General features: G+C 48.2%; 3 non-coding genes across 3 annotated transcripts in view; all 3 read right to left on the minus strand.

Moving 5' to 3' along the window:
* The window catches only part of LOC139997597 (large subunit ribosomal RNA), a 4,175-nt gene extending 3,545 nt beyond the window's left edge, over window positions 1-630 (minus strand). Inside the window, exon 1 of the ribosomal RNA XR_011802952.1 lies at window positions 1-630. This exon is cut by the window's left edge and continues 3,545 nt beyond it. This is a non-coding gene — a ribosomal RNA (large subunit ribosomal RNA).
* Window positions 631-2,758: 2,128 nt separating this feature from the next.
* Window positions 2,759-2,913, minus strand: LOC139997594 (5.8S ribosomal RNA). Its single transcript, XR_011802949.1, has one exon. It is a non-coding gene; the product is annotated as a 5.8S ribosomal RNA (ribosomal RNA).
* A 2,833-nt stretch (window positions 2,914-5,746) lies between these two features.
* On the minus strand, window positions 5,747-7,670 carry LOC139997596 (small subunit ribosomal RNA). The gene has a single exon (XR_011802951.1). It is a non-coding gene; the product is annotated as a small subunit ribosomal RNA (ribosomal RNA).
* Window positions 7,671-8,133: the final 463 nt, after the last annotated feature.

Genomic DNA, 8,133 nt, shown 5'->3' on the forward strand with positions numbered 1-8,133 from the left:
GCCGTAGACCGACACACAACGGGTCGCGACGTTCTACTAGGGGAGAAGTGCACGACTACGACGCCGGAGCGTTCGAATCGAAGGTGGCGTGCCCTCGCCAATGGAACCACGAAGGCCCACCCGGAGCATCGCTCACCAACGATCACCGACGCCGTCGACGATGAATCTCCCCATTCGATCTTTTGGGTTTCTCAGGTTTACCCCTGAACGGTTTCACGTACTCTTGAACTCTCTCTTCAAAGTTCTTTTCAACTTTCCCTCACGGTACTTGTTCGCTATCGGTCTCGTGGTTGTATTTAGCCTTAGATGGAGTTTACCACCAACTTAGGGCTGCACTCTCAAGCAACCCGACTCTAAGGAGAGATCCTCCCGAAACGCGTTCCGGTCACTACGGGCCTGGCACCCTCTGTGGGTACATGGCCCCATTCAAGATGGACTTGGACGCGGTTCGACGTCACGGGATAAACGGATCCTCCCGAACACTACATTTCCCAACGGCGGAACCGCGGGATTCAGTGCTGGGCTAATTCCTGTTCGCTCGCCGCTACTAAGGAAATCCTTGTTAGTTTCTTTTCCTCCGCTTAGTAATATGCTTAAATTCAGCGGGTGATCTCGCCTACTCTGAGGTCGCTTCAACGTCACGACACGGTGACAATTTTTTTTTTCAAAGAAAAAAAAATTTCGTGCCATGTGGGCGCGATTCGAGAAAAGCAAGACGGTTTGATAACAATGCGACAGAGGGTCTTTATTTTTATTTCTCTCTCCGAGAATCGCCTCAAAGAGAAAAAAAAATAAAAAAAAAAAATTAATTCGAATAGAATCGAGAACCTTATATTCTATCTCGATCGAGAAACGTTTTATGCATCTCGCCAAAGTGCCTTTTAAACTTCGTTCGTCGTATCATGTTCGAGCTAAGACTCACGCAAGACACCCGTAACGATCTCCGGTTTTTAACGCCCGTCCTCTTTGTATAATATATATATATATATATACACGTGTTATGTATAATATATCTCCCGTAGCCGTTTCTCTCTTCTCGACGATTCCAGCGGTTCCTTGTTTTCGCCTGTTATTGCTGGCACAGAGATCGAACACGCGACATGTATATAACATATCGGTTTCTTTGCTCTGTACCAACGACGAAAACGCACGGGAACTCACGCAAGTGGAAAAGCGAGCGCGAGACGTACACAACGGGGTGAATTTATTACTCGGGGACTGGACGACCGGCGATACGTTAGGATGCGCGGTCCAGCGATAGACGACGAAGAGACATGGGATGACCAACGATCTCTTTTTCTCTAATACTCGGAGCGCCGAATCGCCTTAAAGCAAAAAAAAATCACACGCGCGTACGTCGTACGTACGGCGCGTGTATACCTCGTCTCTAATCAAGTTTCGTTAGTCTTTCTCGAGCCTCGCCAAAGAGGATCGTTCTCTTCCTCTGCGCGATCTCTCCGTGCCAATGTCAGAGATTATTCTCTTTCGCACGACGACGAAAACGACTATTTTCGACGATCCGAACAACTTTGTAACGGACTCACATGCACATCTTAAAATCGAGTACAGAAACGTTGCGCAACACCGTGAGCTTTTCTCTTCTTCGTCACCCTTAAATATAGCCGATCGTAGACGCACGCTAGATCGTAACACACTTTTCGTTGATTTCCGACGAACGTGGCTTTGGGCCAGGCGCGCGGGCAGAGAGATACGCGACCGACGGGGAAAAATTCGTCCCGATACATGTACGCGTACTCTCCGATCTCCGCGCAACGCTGGGGATCATCTCCCTAAGTCATCAGCGTTCGAAGAAATCTCGTGTGTCCGTTCCCGGATCTACGGCTTTCTCTGGGTTCGCGAAGAACAGAAAAAAGCACAGAGGATGAAAAACGCAACGACGACCCATCGATGCGACGGTCCTCGTTGTCTTCTCGTCAGTCGTCTCGCGCCTGCAGAATACATCTCTGCCGCACGAACAGACGGAGTGGGTATTCGATCCCTGGGGCTGTACGAGTAAAAACATCTTGATGAAAAGACGGTTGTGTTTCTTTAAGGCACACAGTTTTTCGTTACGCCACCAAGTTTAGGTTTAGGTTTTAATATCTTGGTTCTCTTTTCTCTCCTCTCTCGACTGACTTTGTTCAAAAATATTTTTGCTTTCTCTCAGTCTCGCCAAAAATTCATTTAAGACGACGTCGGGGGCGCGGTCATTCGTGCTTATCGAAGACTAACAAAACGTAGCAGAGGCTGATACAAAAAGAAAAAAAAAATCGGCCACGAAGAAAACTCGCTCTGTGTATCTCGATAACCGCGTCGACGACGACGGTTCTCTCCGCGCTCTTTTAATTCGTATCCTTCTTCTTGCGCTTCGTCCGACTCAGAAACGTTCGTAAAACACGAACGACGGCGGGTTGTCAAGCCAAGAAGGGACAGAGAAGAGACGGAGGTAGTTTTGCGAGTCTCCCGTGAACGCGATAGATTTTTCATATATATTTGTATCGAGAGCATGCGTACGCCGGTCTCCACACGATCCAGCGACGAACGCCGACGAACGTCCAACAATCGCTCGTACGTCGCGTACGAGCCCTCGACCGCTCTTTAATTCGTATTCTTTTGCTTGGCGCTCGTCCTCCGACTCAGAAACGTTCGTTTAAAGATAAAACGAACGACGGCGGGCTGTCGACGAGGCAAGAAAGAACAGAGAGATACGGACCGAGAGCAACGATACGCAACGCAAGCAGTCTTAGGTTTACGTGAGCAACCCTCAGCCAGGCGTGGTCCAGGAATTGTATCCGTGGACCGCAATGTGCGTTCGAAATGTCGATGTTCATGTGTCCTGCAGTTCACACGTTGACGCGCAATTAGCTGCGTTCTTCATCGACCCACGAGCCAAGTGATCCACCGTTCAGGGTAATCGTTTATGCATGGATTTTTGTTTGTGTACTCAGGTTTTTGTACTCTTATTCTCGGTTCGAAAGAAGCCGATATCCGACAAACGTCCGACCAACGGGAATCGAACGCGCGGAAGTCGCCATATGATTGACGACACGAAAATACGTTCGAAAACGAAATCGGACGGACTGCGCGACGACACACGCAGCCCGCCGACCGGGCGTAAAGTGCATTATAATATATAACAACCAACGAGATCGAAGCTCCGTTCGTCAGGAAACGACGGGGATATAACACCCGATTCTGAATCCTCTGTACAGCACACGATCTCGCGAAGAAAGCGCACGGTGGCTAGCCCATGATATATATATATGTTCGTTCCTCTCGTCCAGTTATTCGAAGCAAACAGCCGATATGCATCTCCATCGTTCGGGTAAAAAAAAATCGATGGGACGCGCACGGTCGTAGTCTTCCTCGCGCGGTCGTTTCTTCCCGATAGCCAGAAGCAGAGTTTGAAAAACTCTAGCGACGGAACGAGGCATTAGACTCTCGACAACGAGGATACAGACACGGCCGGCGGTCCCCTCTGAATCGACTTCGGTGGTTCAGGTAAAAATAAAAAAAATCGATGGGACGCGCACGGTCGTCCTTCCTCTTCCTCGCGCGCGGTCTATTCTTCCCGATAGCCAGAAGCAGAGTTTGAAAAACTCTAGCGACGGAACGAGGCATTAGACTCGCGACAACGAAGATAGAGAGACGGCCGGCGGTCCCCTCTGAATCCACTTTGGTCGCTCAGGTAAAAATAAAAAAAAATTCGAAAGGGACGCGCACGGTCGTCCTTCCTCTTCCTCGCGCGGTCTTTTCTTCCCGATAGCCAGAAGCAGAGTTTGAAAAACTCTAGCGACGGAACGAGGCATTAGACTCTCGACAACGAGGATAGAGAGACGGCCGGCGGTCCCCTCCGAACGGATGGCGACAACGACGACTAAAGCGCGAAAAATCGCGACGAAAAGGAACGCATCTCCGTTCAGGTGTATGTGTGTGCGTGCGTTTAAAAAAAATTCGATGGGACTCGCAGCCATCGGCCTCGCGCGGTCGTTTCTTCCCGATAGCCAGAAGCAGAGTTTGAAAAACTCTAGCGACGGAACGAGGCATATGACTCACGACAACGAGGATATGGACAGGCGGTCCCCTCTGAACGGGTCGACGAGACGATGGTAAAAGAGACGAACCGGACGAAACTTCCGTCGATCAGGTAAAAATAAAAAAAAATTCGATGGGACGCGCACGGTCGTCGTCGTCGTCTTCCTCGCGCGGTCGTTTCTTCCCGATAGCCAGAAGCAGAGTTTGAAAAACTCTAGCGACGGAACGAGGCATATGACTCACGACAACGAGGATAGAGAGACGGCCGGCGGTCCCCTCTGAATCGACTTCGGTGGTTCAGGTAAAAATAAAAAAAATCGATGGGACGCGCACGGTCGTCGTTCCTCTTCCTCGCGCGCGGTCTATTCTTCCCGATAGCCAGAAGCAGAGTTTGAAAAACTCTAGCGACGGAACGAGGCATTAGACTCGCGAGGATAGAGAGACGGCCGGCGGTCCCCTCCGAACCAACTTCGTCTAGTTAAGAATCGTTATACTCTTTACCATCACTCGCACTGGTATATATCTTTTCGGGCCAACATCCACGCAATGCGTTTTCGTTCTAGGTTACCCGATCCACGAGTACGAACGTACAACGTGGTTTCGTTTTGTCGAACATCGTATATCGTTCGCCGTTGAAACGAACGACAACGAAACGACATAGGAAGAACGAACGCCCTTTGGGTAGGAAGCACGTTTCGAGGAACGACGAGAGTTTGGAGAGACGCGCGAGATAGCTGGAGACGCGCAGATATAGGTATCCATGGATCTTCGAAGAGAACCTTCGAAGATATATAATTCGGTATCCTATTTTTCTGCGGCTCGCTATTCGCGTTCTTTCGCTCTCGTCGACGACTCGTTATAGACGCTTCGTTCGATCCCAAAGAGCAGTCTTCCTTATGTCCCGTTGCTAGGAGGTGAGGCCTACGCAACGCAACTACGAAATATAGAAGAGGTGTGAGCAGTGATCTCTCCGACACGAGGCACTTTAGAGATTTTAGTTTATATATTATATTGTTCGTTCGTTGGATTTCCACGATGCAAATACGAAATACGAGATCGTGACGGCGGGTCTTTCTGTGTACGACCTCACGCAGGCGCCTCGATCGCATTTCTCATTACACGTGGTTTCCACTGTAACTTTTAGTTTTTTCGATATGTGTTCAGCTCAAGTTCCCTCACATATCGTTATTATTATTATTATTATTATTATTAATAGTAGCGGTTTCGTGTTATAGGATTCGGAGACGGCGGGTCTTTCTGTGTACGACCTCACGCAAGCGCCTCGAGAATCTTTTTAAGTTTTCCGTGTGTTATATTATTCGGAGACGGCGGGTCTTTCTGTTTACGACCTCACGCAGGCGCCTCGAGAATATTTTTAAGTTTTTCGTTTGTTATAATATTATTCGGAGACGGCGGGTCTTTCTGTGTACGACCTCACGCAGGCGCCTCGAATTATTCGTGTAAAAGTATATCTCTTCATCCCGATGATCGAGAGAGAGTGCCACACTCTTCGTATAGTTTCGTAACTGGAGCGTCTCCCACCTCCTTATTGTAAAAAATTTGGCTTTTGTCAAAGTATATAGCTTGTTAATACGTCGTATATACTTTGTGTCGATATAGGAGGAGTACGGCTCCTTACCGACGATATTATATATATTTTATTATACAGTGTTCAAGTCAAATATATTCTTTGTGTTTTTGTATTTTTCGTTAATGATCCTTCCGCAGGTTCACCTACGGAAACCTTGTTACGACTTTTACTTCCTCTAAATGATCAAGTTTGGTCATCTTCCCGGTAACATCGGCAATGCTTATCACATTGGCCGCGCACCAGTCCGAAGACCTCACTAAATCATTCAATCGGTAGTAGCGACGGGCGGTGTGTACAAAGGGCAGGGACGTAATCAACGCGAGCTTATGACTCGCGCTTACTGGGAATTCCTCGTTCATGGGGAATAATTGCAAGCCCCAATCCCTAGCACGAAGGAGGTTCAGCGGGTTACCCGGGCCTTTCGGCCAGGGAAAACACGCTGATTCCTTCAGTGTAGCGCGCGTGCGGCCCAGAACATCTAAGGGCATCACAGACCTGTTATTGCTCAATCTCGTGCGGCTAGAAGCCGCCTGTTCCTCTAAGAAGATTTGTTTGTACGTTGGTAGTAAAAACCCGCCGACCGAAGCCGGGGGCCTTCGAGATACCATAATTTACGTCTATTTAGCAGGCTAGAGTCTCGTTCGTTATCGGAATTAACCAGACAAATCGCTCCACCAACTAAGAACGGCCATGCACCACCACCCACCGAATCAAGAAAGAGCTATCAATCTGTCAATCCTTCCGGTGTCCGGGCCTGGTGAGGTTTCCCGTGTTGAGTCAAATTAAGCCGCAGGCTCCACTCCTGGTGGTGCCCTTCCGTCAATTCCTTTAAGTTTCAGCTTTGCAACCATACTTCCCCCGGAACCCAAAAGCTTTGGTTTCCCGGAAGCTGCCCGCCGAGTCATCGGAGGAACTTCGGCGGATCGCTGGCTGGCATCGTTTATGGTTAGAACTAGGGCGGTATCTGATCGCCTTCGAACCTCTAACTTTCGTTCTTGATTAATGAAAACATTTTTGGCAAATGCTTTCGCTTCTGTCCGTCTTGCGACGATCCAAGAATTTCACCTCTAACGTCGCAATACGAATGCCCCCATCTGTCCCTATTAATCATTACCTCGGGGCTCCGAAAACCAACAAAATAGAACCGAGGTCCTATTCCATTATTCCATGCACACAGTATTCAGGCGAAGGTAGCCTGCTTTAAGCACTCTAATTTGTTCAAAGTAAACGTATCGGCCCACCTCGACACTCAGTGAAGAGCACCGCGATGGGATATTAGTTGGACCGCCCCGCGAGGAGCTAAGCCCACCGATAGGACGTACCACATAATGCCAGTTAAACACCGCGAGCGGTGAACCGACACTGTGACACACAGATTCAACTACGAGCTTTTTAACCGCAACAACTTTAATATACGCTATTGGAGCTGGAATTACCGCGGCTGCTGGCACCAGACTTGCCCTCCAATTGGTCCTCGTTAAAGGATTTAAAGTGTACTCATTCCGATTACGGGGCCTCGGATGAGTCCCGTATCGTTATTTTTCGTCACTACCTCCCCGTGCCGGGAGTGGGTAATTTGCGCGCCTGCTGCCTTCCTTGGATGTGGTAGCTGTTTCTCAGGCTCCCTCTCCGGAATCGAACCCTGATTCCCCGTTACCCGTTACAACCATGGTAGGCGCAGAACCTACCATCGACAGTTGATAAGGCAGACATTTGAAAGATGCGTCGCCGGTGCTAGATGACCATGCGATCAGCACAAAGTTATTCAGAGTCACCAAAACAAACGATGGACGAACGGACGAGCCATCCGCCACCGATTGGTTTTGATCTAATAAAAGCATTCGTACCATCTCTGGTACGAATCTGTTTGCATGTATTAGCTCTAGAATTACCACAGTTATCCAAGTAAGTTTAAGTATGATCTAAGAAACCATAACTGATTTAATGAGCCATTCGCGGTTTCACCTTAATGCGGCATGTACTGAGACATGCATGGCTTAATCTTTGAGACAAGCATATGACTACTGGCAGGATCAACCAGGGAACTTTGTATTTTATATATATATTATATATTAGAGTCAAAAGACTCTCTTTTTAAAATAGCCTCAGAGTGTCGTAGGTGGGTCCGTAACACCGTACGACGAGACTTTTCGTTCTTAGTGAACGTTCGACGACACCCTTTTAATTCCCGTTGTAACGTCGAACGCCACTACTCTCTCTCATTTCGCCACTCTCTCTTTACTTTCTTTCGTTCGTTTGATTGTTTGTGTGGAATATTTTAAGATCATTCTGTTCATAGGATCATTCTGTAAGAATGGTTTGTTGGTTGAACGAATATGCCTTAGCGGTAAAAAGCACGTAAACTGCATGCTGAACGTACCGTCCTCGTAAGAAACATATTCGTTCGTTCTTTTGATATTCTCCAATCAGAAAGAACGCACTTCCTAAAAGGTAGTACGCTCCCCATTAGCCTTTCGTATGTTTAAAACGTACTGCGTACGCTATAA

Source organism: Bombus fervidus, unplaced genomic scaffold (genome assembly GCF_041682495.2).
Source record: "Bombus fervidus isolate BK054 unplaced genomic scaffold, iyBomFerv1 scaffold0120, whole genome shotgun sequence".
NCBI classification, from domain to species: Eukaryota; Metazoa; Arthropoda; class Insecta; order Hymenoptera; family Apidae; genus Bombus; species Bombus fervidus.